Genomic DNA, 15,875 nt, shown 5'->3' with positions numbered 1-15,875 from the left:
AGCAGACAAACCGACAGGCTGTGTGTACTGTATAGCTTATGTGAAGAATAGACAGATGGGGCAGGTGAGGGGAACAGTTGATCTTCTCTTCCTCTGGAACGGGATACACACACACACACACACAGTTGTCTGACGTTGGGAGTGTGATGTCAGGGGGGTACAGTTATGTGGGGATAGCAAGCCGTTGATGAATCAGCAGCTGTGCATGGCATCAGGTGGGCACTGCCCTCATATGAAGAGGCCACAGCTGCAACACCACAGTCAGGGGTACGTATCAACACTGCCCTCTCCCTAGATCACACACACCTTGAGTTCCATCTTCGGGTCACACACACCTTGAGTTCCATCTCCGGGACACACACACACCTTGAGTTCCATCTCCGGGTCACACACACCTTGAGTTCCATCTCCGGGTCACACACACCTTGAGTTCCATCTCCGGATCACACACATACACCAAAGTGTACCGCCATGCCAGGGATTAGTCAGTGTGTTCAATAGACAGCTTGATTTGGCCCATGGCACCTGACAGTAGACATCACTGCAGTATGTGGTGTCTGGAGCACTAGACTCCCCTTACCACATACAACTAAAGAGCCTGAATATGGGGGGAAATATTAGATTAGCTAAACAGCTATTGGTACATGCAGAGGTGTATTCAAATCACAAGTCGATAAATTGATTCATGTTTCTCACCAGCCTCCCAACCAGCTTGCTTATGAAAATGTCATTATTCAGTACGGCTCACTAATATCACCATCTAGCTCTATTGACGGATATCACACAGGAAGCCAGCCGGGCTCAAGGACACTTAAGTAATATATCAAGTAATACCCCACCTGGGAGTGGAACTGACAACCTCACAGAGTCCTGGAGCTCGGTCTGCATCAAGAACCCCTACCACACCACCATGTCAGCTCCCCAGAGTGCAAAATCTTGTAGCCTTTTAATTCAGTTCACTCCGCAAGCACTTTATAAAGGCATCCACACTCTTCACAGTCTTCCCCTTGTTGAGTAGATTTAGATAGGACTATATATAGAGTTATGTAGAACAGTGGTGGTGGTGGAAGAACTGTGGTGGAAGAACAGTGGTGGAAGAAAATGTAAAAACTTTTTCTTTTCACCTTTATTTAACCAGGTAGGCCAGTTGAGAACAAGTTCTCATTTACAACTGCGACCTGTCCAAGATAAAGCAAAGCAGTGCGACAAAAACAACAACACGGAGTTACACATGGGAAAACAAACATACAGTCAATAGCACAACAGACAAATCTGTATACAGTGGGTGCAAATGAAGTAAGGAGGTAAGGCAATAAATAGGCCAATAGTTGCAAAGTAATTACAATTTAGCAATTTACACTGGAATGATATATGTGCAGATGAGGATGTGCAAGTAGAAATACTGGTGTGCAAAAGAGCAGAAAACAAAAACAAATATGGGGATGAGGTAGGTAGTTGGTTGGATGGGCTATTTACAGATGGGCTGTGTACAGCTGCAGCGATCAGTAAGCTGCTCTGACAGCTGACACTTAAAGTTAGTGAGGGAGATATAAGTCTCAAACTTCAGTGATTTTTGCAATTCGTTCCAGTCATTAGCAGCACTGAACTGGAAGAAAAGGCAGCCAAAGCGGGAGTTGGCTTTGGGGATGACCTGAGAGATATACCTGCTGGAGCCTGTGTGTGTTGTTAAGGTGACCAGTGAGCTGAGATAAGGCGGGGCTTTACCTAGCAAAGACTTATAGATGACCTGGAGCCAGTGGGTTTGGTGACTAATATGTGGAAAAGACCAGCCAACGAGAGCATACAGGTCGCAGTGGTGGGTAGTATATGGGGCTTTGGTGACAAAACGGATGGCACTGTTATAGACTGCATCCAATTTGCTGAGTAGAGTGTTGGAGGCTATTTTGTCAATTACATCGCCGAAGTCAAGGATCGGTAGGATAGTCAGTTTTACGAGGTTATTTTTGGAATGAGTGAAGGAGGCTTTGTTGCAAAATAGGAAGCCGATTCAATTTAACTTTGGATTGGAGATGCTTAATGTGAGTCTGGAAGGAGATTTTACAGTCTAGTCAGACACCCATGTCAAATCAAATCAAATGTATTTGTCACATACACATGGTTAGCAGATGTTAATGCGAGTGTAGCGAAATGCTTGTATTTATAGTTGTCCACATATTCTAAGTCAGAACCGTCCATAGTCCATAGTGATGCTAGTCAGGCGGGAGGGTGCGGACAGCGATCGGTTGAAGAGCATGCATTTCGTTTTACTAGAATTTAAGAGCAGTTGGAGGCCACGGAAGGAGTATTGTATGGCGTTGAAGCTTGTTTGTTAACACAGTGTCCAAAGAAGGGCCAGATGTATACAGAATGGTGTTGTCTGCATAGAGGTGGATCAAAGAATCACCCACAGCAAGAGCGACATCATTGATATATACAGAGAAAATATTCGGCCCGAGAATTTAACCCTGCGGCACCCCCATAGAGACTGCCAGAGGTCCAGACAACAGACCCTCCGATTTGGCACACTGAACTCTATCTGAGAAGTAGTTAGTGAACCAGGCGAGGCAGTCATTAGAGAAATCAAGGCTGTAGAGCCTGCTGATAAGAATATGGTGATTGACAGAGTCTAAATACTTGGCCAGATGAAGACGGCTGCACAGTACTGTCTTTTATCGATGGTGGTTATGATATCGTTTAGGACCTTGAGCGTGGCTGAGGTGCACCCGTGACCAGCTCGGAAACCAGATTGCATAGCGGAGAAGGTACGGTGGGATTTGAAATGGTTGGTGATCTGTTTGGTCACTTGGATTTTGAAGACTTTAGAAAGGTAGGGAAGGATGGATATGGGTCTGTAACAGTTTGGGTCTAGAGTGTCTCCCCCTTTGAAGAGGGGGATGACCGCGGCCGCTTTCCAGGAATCTCAGACGATACGAAAGTGAGGTTGAACAGACTAGAAATAGGGGTTGTAACAATGGCGGCAGATCATTTTAGGAAGAGAGATCCAGATTGTCTAGCCCAACTGATTGAAGAGATCCAGATTTTGCAGCTCTTTCAGAACATCAGCTATCTGGATTTGGGTGAAGGAGAAGCGGGGGCTTGGGCAAGTTGCTGCATGGGGTGCAGAGCTGTTGGCCGGGTTTGGGGTAGCCAGATGGAAAGCATGGCCAGCCATAGAGAAATGCTTATTGAAATTCTCGATTATCGTGGATTTATCAGTCGTGACAGTGTTTCCTGGTCTCTTTGCAGTGGGCAGCTGGGAGGAGGTACTCTTATTCTCCATGGACTTTACAGTGTCCCAAAACTTTTTTGGAATTAGTACTGCAGGATGCAAATTTCTGTTTGAAAAAGCTAGCCTTTGCTTTCCTAACTGACTGTGTGTATTGGTTACTGACTTTGCATATCGTGGGGACTATTCAAAGCTAGTGCAGTATGCCACAGGGTGTTTTTGTGCTGGTCAAGGGCAGTCAAGTCTGGAGTGAACCAAGGGCTATATCTGTTCTTAGTTCTACATTTTTTTTAAAGGGCCATGGTTATTTAAGATGGTGAGGAAAGCATTTTTAAAGAATAACCAGGCATCCTCTACTGACGGAATGAGATCAATATCCTTCTAGGATACCCGGGTCAGGTCGATTAGAAAGGCCTGCTCGCAGAAGTGTTTTAGGGAGCGTTTGACAGTGATGAGGGGTGGTCGTTTGACCGCGGACCCATAACGGACGCCAGGCAATGAGGCAATGATCGCTGAGATCCTGGTTGAAAACAGCAGAGGTGTATTTAGAGGGCAAGTTGGTTAGGATGATATCTATGAGGGTGCCCGTGTTTACGGATTTGGCGTTGTACCTGGTAGGTTCCCTTGATAATTAGTGAGATTGAGTGCATCTAGCTTAGATTGTAGGATGGCCGGGGTGTTAAGCATATCCCAATTTAGGTCACGTAGCAATACAAACTCTGACGTGAGATGGGGGGCAATCAATTCCCATATGGTGTCCAGGGCACAGCTCGGAGCTGAGGGGGTCTATAACAAGCGGCAACAATGAGGGACTTAATTCTGGAGAGATGGATCTTTAAAAGTAGAAGCTCTAACTGTTTGGACATAGACCTCGTATGACAGAAGAGATCGAGAGATCGTATGACAGAACTCTGCAGGTTATCTCGACATTAGATTGCAATTCCGCCCCCTTTAACAGTTCTGCCTGGACGGAAAATGTTGTAATTGGGGATGGAAATTTCCGATTTTTGGTGGCGTTTTAAGTCAGGATTCAGACACGGCTAGGACATCAGGGTTGGGGGGAGTGTGCTAAAGCAGTGAATAAAGCAAACTTAGGGAGGAGGCTTCTGATGTTAACATGCATGAACCCAAGGCTTTTACGGTTGCAGAAGTCAACAAATGAGAGCGCCTGGGGACCCACAGGGCCTGGGTTAACAGTGGGGGAAAGAGTGGGACAGTAGGCCCGTGCTTCACATTCCTGCACACACACACGCGCACACGCACGCACACACACATTTAAACACGCACACGCACGCGCACACACACATGGATACTGAGAGACATGCTATTCTGACAGGGAATTCTCTGGAGGACCGGGGCTGTGGGCAACCAGGCCGCCACAGAGGAGAAGAAGCTCAAGGTGACATGCTACAGAGAACGAGGAAGGGAGGGGAGAGGGATAGGGGGAGAGGGAGATAATGCTACAGAGAACGAGGAAGGGAGGGGAGAGGGAGATAATGCTACAGACAGGATGTTAATTCTCCAGCCACTTTTAGCACTTATGGTGGTAATATCATAGGCAGCTGATATAATAGCCTCTTGAACAGCCTCTCATACAGTCAGCCAGCCAGTCAAACTAGCCCTGTTGTTACACAGTGCCTTGTGCTCATTCTACTGGGAATCAGGGAAAGAAGAGGGAATCAATCTCTTCTCCTCGCTCTATCATCCCAACTCCTCTCCTCTCCATCATCTGAAAGTGATATCATCCCATCCCGATATACCAGATCAACATTGAGACAACGTCCAGCAGGCTGAACGTTAGTTAAACGCTCCTCACCAGGGGAGCATCCATCATTTCCATTAGTCTCGTAACTGACATTTACAACACGCAGTCATCACTGGAGCACTTCCGATACGGCGACTCCATCATCACCATTTCCAAATGCTATTTCGTTAATTAGGATTCACATGGTACATTACCTTAGATATCATGTTTCTTAATTACTCTGGTTCTCACTGACAGTAAAGACACAGATGCAGATATTACATTAGCATCAGCGCTACGTCAATAAAGGTCTGGTCGCTGGGGAGCTTGTATCCTGTCTGTCCATGTAGGACGGTCCCTGACTAACCTTGCTGTGGCTATCCCTCTGCATCCCACTCTCTATATCTCTATCCTTACCCAGGCCAGGATCTGTGGAGGAGGATAAATACTAAATAGTGTACACTGCCTAGTCCTAGTGCATATAACCAGTCCAGAGAGGGAAAGAGAAGGAAGAGAGTGAGCCTTGCTCCATTATGTATGAGTTGTTAATTGGGAGTCTCTGCATGTTTCACTGCCTCAAGATCAGCCTTGCCACTGAGACTGAACAGACGGCCTGATAGGGCCAGCCACACGCCACTCAGCCCGTCGGTACGGTAACAAGGCCAGTGCCATATGCAGATTGGCCCAGTCGTTCGGATCTCACTTGGGTAGGAGGGAGGGGAGGTGAGGCCTAGCAGGTTGGGGGAAAAAACAGACAGCATTTGTTGTTTCCTTATTTTCTCTCTTTTGTCTTTGTCGGTTGAAATGGTTCAGAGGGTTGAGAGAGGCTATTTAGCAGGAGCTGTGAGGGCTGAGGGGTGATTCTCAGGTTGTAAATAGAAGTAGTCTGAGAGAGAGCTTTCCAGGTTTTATGGAGATGTGGTATTTCCTCTCTCTGTGTCTTTGTAAAGCAGCAGCAGCTCAGGAATCCTAAGCTAAGGAATCCTATTAAATAACAGACAGTGACCTGGTGATCCCAGCTCTACTAGCTGATCCTACAGAGAGGGATCACAACACCATATGAGCACATTCTATACTGAACAAACATATAAACAATGATTTGACTGAGTTACAGTTCATCCAAGGAAATCAGTCAATTTAAACAAATTCATTAGGCATTGATCTATGGATTTCACATGAATGGGAATACAGATACGCATCTGTTGGTCACAGAGACTTTTTTAAAGTTTGGGGCGTGGATCAGAAAACCAGGCAGTATCTGGAGTGACCACCATTTTCCTCATGCAGCGAAACACATTTCCTTCTTATAGAGTTGATCAGGCTGTTGATTGTGGCCTGAGTGAATGTTGTCGCACACATCGATCCAGAGCATCCCAAACTTGCTCAATGGGTGACATATCTGGTGAGTATGCAATCCATGGAAGAACAGGGACAATTCAGCTTCCAGATTCTTGGGACATTGGGCAGAGCATTATCATGTTGAAACATGAGGTGATGGTGGCGTATGAATGGCACGACAATGGGCCTCAGGATCTCGTCACGGTATCTCTATGCATTCAAATTGCCATCGATAAAATGCAATTGTGTTCATTGTCCGTAGCTTATGCCAGCCCATACCATAACCTCACCGGCACCATGGGGGACTCAGTTCACAACATCAGCAAACCACTCGCAAATACAACGCCATACACGTGGTCTGAGGTTGTAAGGCCAGTTGGACGTACTGACAAATTCTCTAAAGCAACATTGGAGGTGGTTTATGATAGGGAAATGAACATTGCATTCTCTGGCAACAGCTCTGGTGGACGTTCCTGCAGTCAGCATGCCAATTGCACGCTCCCTCAAAACTTAAGACATCTGTGGCATTGTATAGTGTGACAAAACTGCACATTTTAGAGTGGCCTTTTTATTGTTCCCAGCACAAGGTGCACCTGTGTAATAGCCATGCTGTTTAGTCCGCTTTTTTGTATGCCACACCTATCAGGTGGATGGATTATCTTGGCAAAGGAGAAATGCTCACTAACAGGGATGTTAACAAATGTGTGCACATTTGAGAGAAATACCATATGAATCCTTGTGTGTGGAGGCTTTACCCAAACACACACACATCATCTGGTGTGTCCCATACCTCCCCTCCAGCACTAGACTAGTTGCATTTGCACACGTCCAGCCGTCCGCTGCCTCCGACGCCTGCTAAGATTTACGCCTGTGATTATATATTCATACAGATGAGTCAATAAGGGCCTTGCAGCCGTAGCAACGGGAGGACTGGGCGAATTCCAATGAGCCGCTATCAGACCCCAAAGCCTCCCATCAATAGACTGCAACTTTACATTTCATTAGGGCACGGCGCACAGTTTAACTCCAAATGAATAGCAATAAAACAAGACTGCCAACAACGATCGGGGGGCCCTCCACACACTCTCCTCTCTCCACACAGAAGCACTGCTCTGCTCCTGCCCGCCCGCCCCAGATGGGCTGTTCCCGACCGTCAAACCACTACAATTACAAGCCAAACAAACATATCAACAAACAAAACCAAATCAGGAGAAAATTACATTGATGCCACTGTATGAAATTGGACTGCAGTTTATATGTGTGTATAATCAGAGAGGACAAGCCGTTTGTGATGGCCTGGTGGTAGGACACTGTGATGTCAGGGTCTCCTGAAGAGAGACTTCAGGAGGGACTGGTTCTGCTCTGCAGTGATGACTATGCTTCCCTAGCCACAGCCAGCTAGTCAACAGTCTCTGTTCCTGTATGTACAGCACTACATCGATCTGTATGTGATAACTCCAGCAGCCTGTGCCCCACCACCCAGCACTTGGCCTCCACACAGGAAGAGATGGTGGCAAAGGGGAAATGGGATTCCGATTGTGGAAGGGATATCTTCCCTCTGAGATCTACGGATCCATCCCACCCCCAGCTTCCACACCCCCCCCCAGCCTCCACATCCCCTTCCAGCATCCTGCCGGCCAACCGGCTGCAGCCTGCAGACAGACGCCCACAGCAAAGCACCGCTCCAAACCCACAGCTAGCAACCGCTACCTCAGGGGTCAGCACCAAGGACTATGGGACTGGGTTTCAGCCGACTTAGCAAAACAGGAGAGGCGTGTGTGTGTGTGTGTGTGTGTGTGTGTGTGTGTGTGTGTGTGTGTGTGTGTGTGTGTGTGTGTGTGTGTGTGTGTGTGTGTGTGTGTGTGTGTGTGTGTGTGTGTGTGTGTGTGTGTGTGTGTGTGTGTGTGTGTGTGTGTGTGTGTGTGTGTGTGTCCTAGACCTAGACTAGTCTGCATTAATGCCTGAATAATGGTTCAGTGTCTATCAGTGTGTATGCAGGTGTGGATGCTGGTGTGTATAGAATGTGTGGTTGCATTCATTCCATACGTGACCGACCGCCTCAATTCCGTCTTATGTTGCAACATTTTAAATAGTGTTGTTTTTTTACATTAGATAAAAGTAGTGACTACGAAATGGTATGTCATACACTGCAGTTGAGGAACAATGGGAAAGTAATGGCTTTGAAAGTTGCTAAACTTGTAACTCCACTTTTGAGAAAATGGCCCTTCAGTGTTTTGGTACGTACACCTACTGGAGAGCTCTTCTTTGTCTACACCCATTCAACATCGTTCACACCCTCTTAAGCCTTCTTAAGCCACACCCTCCCCACCCATATTTTTAAGGATTCACATGTGAGGCCATGTGCTAAACAGAGTGAGAAAGGTAGTGTAGTAAACAACCAAAGATTTTAAGAATAAAACTGGTGTATTCACCCCAGAGACAACTGGCTAACTTCATGGGTCATATAATCATCTGGCGAAGTGGAGTCTTTTGTTAAGACATGTTAGCTAGCTAAAAAATGAACCATAATCCCAACCTATAGCTATATTTCAAATGGATTGTCATAGCTAGCCACCATGCATGAAATGATGGAGTATGAATCTGCAGGCAGCTAAAGGTAACCAACTAGGTTCAATGTTAGCTAGCTAGCTAACATTAGGCTATAACTAGCAATGCAAATGGCTCTGAGATACAAATAATATTACTACACAGATCATACACATAATGTTAGCTAGCGAGCCAGCAAGCTAACGTTTACTAGCTAGCACTACGATTTAACTTACAATGAAAATGACTTTCTGAAAAAAATCAGAAACGTATAATACAGTAACTGAAAATGTCGCTGGACTCTTACCCGTATACATGAATGAACGTTCATGGCAGCATGTCTTTTCAGTTTGGTTTGTAGCTAGCTATAGCTTGTTTGGCCCGTTGTTGTGTCAAATCACTCCGGTTCACACTGATGTGCAGAAAGTCGTCCATCACAACTTTTTCCCACTGATCTTTGTCGACAGCGCTTGCTAAATTCATGGCAGCAATGTTGTTGAGAGCAGAAGCAACACTTTGGCAGCTCTCCATGTCTAACATTATATCTGTCAAAAATGCTGCGGTAGCAAGGATTATCTACACATATTGAACAGCTCATGTTATAGACAGAAGAATGCTACATGGCAGACCAATCCAAACACATCTCTAGGCATGTCCAGCCCATGCATTATCTCAGCCAATCATGGGTAGCAGGAAGGTTCCTGTCTTGTTCTGTGGCTAAACCAACTAGGCTTGTAATTTAAATATTTTATATGTATTTACAGATGGCAGACAAGTTTGTTATTAAAATGATGTTCAAATACCTCTCCTGTGAAGTAGTGACGTGTGACATACCCCTAGTTTCTTGAAACGGGTCACATATTACTCTATTATCTGACCTAATAATTTCATATATTTATAATAACCACCCTACAAAGATACTGTCAAATCGACTCACTCTCAGCTTTTAGTGGAGTTCTGACAAAACCTGGATCCCACCACCAAGGCCATTTTTAGCCTCTACTCAGTGTTAATAGTCTGGAACCATCTGATAGGCGTCCTAGAGTCCTCTCTGTTGGCAGTGAAGGACTCCAACACCTAGTCCTGCCCCCTACCCTGTTCTCTCCTGTTCTCTACTGTTCTCCCCTCTTCTCTCCTCTACTCCCTGTTCTCTCCTGTTCTCTCCTGCTCTCTCCTGTTTTCCCCTGTTTTCCAATGTTCCCTGTTCTCTCCTGTTCTCTCCTGTTCTCTCCTGTTCTCTACTGTTCTCCCCTCTACTCTCCTCTACTCCCTGTTCTCTCCTGCTCTCTCCTGTTTTCCCATGTTTTCCAATTTTCCCTGTTCTCTCCTGTTCTCTCCTGTTCTCCCTGTTCTCTCCTGTTCTCTCCTGTTCTCCCTGTTCTCTCCTGTTCTCCCTGTTCTCTCCTCTACTCCCTGTTCTCTCCTGTTCTCCCCTCTTCTCCCTGTTCTCTCCTGTTCTCTCCTGTTCTCCCCTCTTCTCCCTGTTCTCTCCTGTTCTCTCCTGTTCTCCCCTCTTCTCCCTGTTCTCTCCTGTTCTCTCCTGTTCTCCCCTCTTCTCTCCTCTACTCCCTGTTCTCTCCTGTTCTCTACTGTTCTCTACTGTTCTCCCCTGTTCTCTCCTCTACTCCCTGTTCTCTCCTGTTCTTTCCTATTCTCCAGAGCTCTGGGAACAGCACCATAGAAGGAACAGCAGTGGCTCACAGCACGACAGCGATTGCCTGAAGAAGCCGGTGATTGACAAACCCACTATGTGTGGGTCTACTCCAGTTAGTCTTAGGATCCCAGACCTAGGAGCAAGAGCACTAGATCTGTGGAGGATGTCGTATTCTCTTAGGAAAGGGGTAAAACCTTTGTTTCCGGAGAGGGTCCTCTTCAGAAAAACAACTTTCCCAACAAATCCCGAGTCTGGGTAGGCATAGCTTAAAATGCAGGCGGGAATTGAGCTCATGTTCAGCTAGGGCAGCAAGCAGATACGGCAGTGATGTTACCCGTGACGCACATCCCATTTCCGACTCGTCCTCTCTGTCCCAACTGGCGCTGGAACTTCTATAGACGTGTAAGCTGGAGCGTTGGTACATTGTGGGAAGCAACCTGTCTGTCTAAGGAGACTCCAGAGAGAGTCTAGAGAGATCTCAATCACATCCACCCATCCAGCAAAAAGGAGTTTCTACAGCTTTTGAAAGACCAGCTTCTTAGAGCTCCAGCTCAACAGTGACCAGGCGGAAATGAGTCAGAGACTTTAAATTCATCCTCATAACCAGAGGTCGGTAACACATGTACACACACAAACACACAGAATCCACCAGTGGCCTACCTTCTTAATATGTCCGCTGCGTGTGCCGGCGAAGGCCACAGTGTGGCCGCGGTATTCATAGGCTGCCACCGACGTCATACCATCGTCCTTGTCCACGAACAGAGGCATACCCTCGATGGTACTGGTCCCCCCCAGGGGCTGGTTGAAGTCCTGACCACAGAAGTTATCGTCTATTTGGAGTGGCTGCAGAGAGGGGGGGGTGGGGGGTTAGAGCGAGACAGAGATAGATAGAGAGAGAGAGAGAGACAAAGAGGGTGAGAGATGAGAGAGGGGAGAGAGATATTGGGAGGAAGGGAGAGGGCGAAAGAGATTGGGAGGAAGGGAGAGAGAGATTGGGAGGGGGAGAGAGGGGGGAGAAAGATTGGGAGGAAAGGATATGGAAAGAGAGAGATTATGAGGGATGGAGAAGGGAGTGAGAGATTGGGAGGGAGAGAGTGGAAAGAGAGATTTTGGGAGGGATTTGGAATGGTAGGGAGAGAGCGGGGAGAGAGAGCGATTGGGGGGGGGTAGAGAGAGAGAGAGAGAGAGAGAGAGAGAGAGAGAGAGAGAGAGAGAGAGAGAGAGAGAGAGAGAGAGAGAGAGAGAGAGAGAGAGAGAGACAGAGAGACAGAGAGACAGAGAGACAGAGAGAGAGAGAGAGAGAGAGAGAGAGAGAGATATTGGGAGGGAGGGAGGGATTTGAGGGAGGAAGAGATTGGGGGAGGGAGAGAGCGAGCGAGAGGGGAGAGAGAGATTGGGCGAGAGGGGGAGATTGGGAGGGAGGGAGTTAGAGAGAGGAGGAGAGAGAGATTGGGCGAGAGGGGGAGATTGGGAGGGAGGGAGTTAGAGAGAGGAGGAGAGAGAGATTGGAAGAGGGGGGGGGGCAGAAGAAAGTGTGAGTGACATATAGGCCAAATTTGCATATCACCCTCAAAATAGCAGCATACACACACTGTCACTGTTAAAGAAAAGTGGTTCATTGATGTATGTGTGATAGACCTGTGTGTAGCGGGCACCAGGAGGTATCTTTCACACGCACTGACACATGTAACCAGAAGATAATCACTAGCACCCGTATTAGCGTAGCGACCTCCAGCTCTCTAGCACATCACATCCTCTTACACAACACTAATTAACTGGTGCCAGGAATCCCTCATTCATTAGAAGACATATCGCTTCCATAGGAGACAATCAATCACACACAATACACACTCTGCCTGCCACTAAGCTCTCTGGGAAGGAAGGAGATGTGCGTGATCTGAGCCATGATGTGACCAGACTGGAGGATGGAAAGGAGGAATGCCGCCGGGTGAATTCTTTAGTCGTCCTTTGTCTGAAGACACAAAGCCACAAACATGTGCACTACCAGTCAAAAGTGGTCAAAACACCTACTCATTCAAGGGTTTTTCTTTATTTTGACTATTTTCTACATTGTAGAAAATTCCACGCATATGGAATCACATAGTAACCAAAAAAGCGTTAAACAAATCAAAATATATTTTATTTTCCAGATTTTTCAAATAGCCATCCTTTGCCTTGATTACAGCTTTGCACACTCTTGGCATTCTTTCAGCCAGCTTCATGAGGTCGTAACCTGGAATGCATTTCAATTAACAGGGAATTTCTTTCCTTCTTAATGCGTTTCAGACAATCAGTTGTGTTGTGACAAGGTAGGGGGGTATATAGAAGATAGGCCTATTTGGTAAAAGACCAAGTCCAAATTATGGCAAGAACAGCACAAATAAGAAAAGAGAAACGACAGTCCATCATTACTTTAAGAGATGACGGCCAGTCAATACAGAACATTTCAAGAACTTTGAAAGTTTCTTCAAGTGCAGTCGCAAAAACCATCAAGTGCTATGTTGAAACTGGCTCTCATGAGGACCACCACAGAAATGGAAGACCCAGAGTTACTTCTACTGCAGGGGATAAGTTCATTGCAGTTGCCAGCCTCAGAAAGTACAGCCCAAATAAATGCTTCACAGAGTTCAAGAAACAGACACATCTCAAAATCAACTGTTAAGAGGAGACAGTGAATCAGGCCTTCATGGTCGAAATGCTGCAAAGAAACCACTACTAAAGGACACCAATAAGAAGAAGAGACTTGCTTGGGCCAAGAAACACGAGCAATGGACATTAGATCCTTTGGTCTACAGACCAAATTGTAGAGTTTTTGTTCCAAACGCCGTGGCTATGTGAGATGCGTTGTGGGCAAATGGATGATCTCCGCATGTGTATTTCCCACCGTAAAGCATGGAGGAGGAGGAATTATTGTGTGGGGGTGTTTTGCTGGTGACACTGTCTGTGATTTATTACAAATTCAAGGCACACATGACCAGCATGGCTACCACAGCATTCTGCAGCGACATGCCGTCCAATCTGGTTAAGGCTTAGTGGGACTTTCATTTGTTTTTCACCAGGACAATGACCCAACACACCTCCAGGCTGTGTAAGGGCTATTTTACAAAGAAGGAGAGTGATGGAGTGCTGCATCAGATGGGACTCCACAATACCCCGACCTCAACCAAATTGAGATGGTTTGGGATGAGTTGGACGGCAGAGTGAAGGAAAAGCAGCCAACACGTGCTCAGCATATGTGGGAACTCCTTCAAGACTGTTGGAAAAGCATTACAGGTGAAGCTGGTTGAGAGAATGCCAAGAGTGTGCAAAGCTGTCATCAAGGCAAAGGGTGGCTATTTGAAAAATCTCAACTATAAAATATATTTTGATTTGTTTAACACTTTTTTGGTTAGTACGTGATTCCATATGTGTTATTTCATGGTTTTGATGTCTTCACTAATATTCTACAATGTAGAAAATAGTCAAAATAAACAAAATCCCTTGAATGACTAGGTGTTCTAAAACTTTTGACCGGTAGCGTACATTGATGAACAGAATTGATCTTAGTGGCACTCCACTCTCCTTTTCACATAATTTAGCACCTGCTTTACTAACCTAAAGGCAATAGGTCTCAAAGGGGGGGTGGGGCTTTCCTCTGTAGTTCTCTGTTGCTCTTCTATTGTTCCTCAAGCAAGGGGGCAGGCCAATGACATCACAGATTCCCATCAGACCTTACTCCTAGATAACCTACTCCCAGATAACCTACTCCTAGATAACCTACTCCCAGATAACCTACTCCTAGATAACCTACTCCTAGATAACCTACTCCTAGATAACCTACACCTTGAAGTTTGCAGTTGTGTCTAAAAAACACTATTTTGCTCATAGCATATTTTTTTACCCTTTAGTGTACGTACTTAATTGTAATTAAACTTTTTCAACAGTAAAAGTTTTAAAATATCGCTGGTAGGAGTCTTTAAATGTAGGGACAATGCACAAATACAAGTGGTTTACACAGAATAATTACAAATTATTGAGAGAAGACTGACTATTAGATCAGTACACTTGGTTTTCAGGGAAAAAACTGGACCATGTTAAGGACATTATCATTGAGTCCTGATTTCGCCAATTCTACTCTCTGAGTATCAAATTCTCCCCCACCTCGTCCCCACCCCCCTCCCGAACCAGAAGAACCCTTCCCATTCCGGATATCAGACGGGCCTCATTAGTAGAGACAAGAGTGTTGGCGACCCCCGCGTCCCCCTGCCCTGCCCGCTGACACCCCTCATGTTTCACCCAGTGAGAGGTGCTAACTCTGCCAAGGGCCAGCCAGGCCAGGCATAACTGTGTACAGCAGAGTTCCTCTGAAAGGACAATGCGGGAGACCATGTCCTTTTCTAAACCCTCACCATGGAGATGGGTCTGGAAATAGAGCAGGGGGGAGGGGTGGTAGAAGAGGAAACACGGGACATCTGGGGCCAGATCATTATAGGCTGCCTGCATGCAGACTGTGTTGGAATTAGATGGTTCTGGATATGGTACAGTGCTCAGTAGGTCTAAGGCTCCTGCCGCCTGAGAATACTGTAATCAGCATCCAGCAGGTACACCTACTTTACCACTAACAGATGTCTGTTGCAACATTTCTACTGTAAATCTCTAAGTCATATAACCAAGGACATGTAGATTATTAATCAGTGGCTTTGTCCATCTCAGCAATGTTATCAAGATAACTTTTCCTAATAGTCATGGATCTGATGGTGGAATGTCCTGGCAGGCCAAGTCTAGGTCCAGCCTGGGCTGAGGAGAGAGAGAGGCAGCCATAGAGAGAAGTAGGAATCTGGCTGGGCTACTATGTGAGTTCCCATGGGGGCCTACAACCTCCCCTTGCTCCCTCTCTCCCTTGCCCCCTGCGCTGGGACAGAGACGGATTCAACAGAGCGACTGGGCGGGCCTCCTATCGCAATCAGCGGAAACAGCGTGGCAGCCAACCAAAGCCAGAGGTTCAGACTGGCAATGAGGCATGGCTATCTGTGCTCCTCTTGCCCTGCCTCCCTGGCTCCACTCTCACTCTGCTTCCCTCTACTGTTTGTTTGTTTTTCTTTTTGTCCTTCCCTGGCTCAAATTACACTGTGAATGGGAAAGGAAGGAAAGGAAATATTGAGAGCCTGGTTGGTGATAGAGACTGTTCCACCGTGATGCTGGCCCATGTTGACTCCAATGATTCCCACAGTTGTGTCAGGTTGTCTGGATGTCCTTTGGATGGTGGATCATTATTGATACACTTGGAAAACTGTTGAGCGTGAAAAACCCAGCAGCGTTACAGTTCTTGGCAACTCAAATCGGTGCGCCTGGTACCTACTACCGAGAGAGGGAGTGGGTTTGTATGG

The 15,875-nt window shown here is 46.4% G+C and overlaps 1 pseudogene; it reads right to left on the bottom strand.

Annotated features, from left to right (window-relative positions):
- The window catches only part of LOC124032080, a 292,998-nt pseudogene that overhangs the window by 213,944 nt on the left and 63,179 nt on the right, over window positions 1–15,875 (bottom strand).

The sequence above is a fragment of the Oncorhynchus gorbuscha genome, linkage group LG03 (genome assembly GCF_021184085.1).
Source record: "Oncorhynchus gorbuscha isolate QuinsamMale2020 ecotype Even-year linkage group LG03, OgorEven_v1.0, whole genome shotgun sequence".
Taxonomy (NCBI): domain Eukaryota; kingdom Metazoa; phylum Chordata; class Actinopteri; order Salmoniformes; family Salmonidae; genus Oncorhynchus; species Oncorhynchus gorbuscha.
Note: the sequence above shows the minus strand (reverse complement) of the source record. Positions and strands in the feature narration are given on the sequence as shown.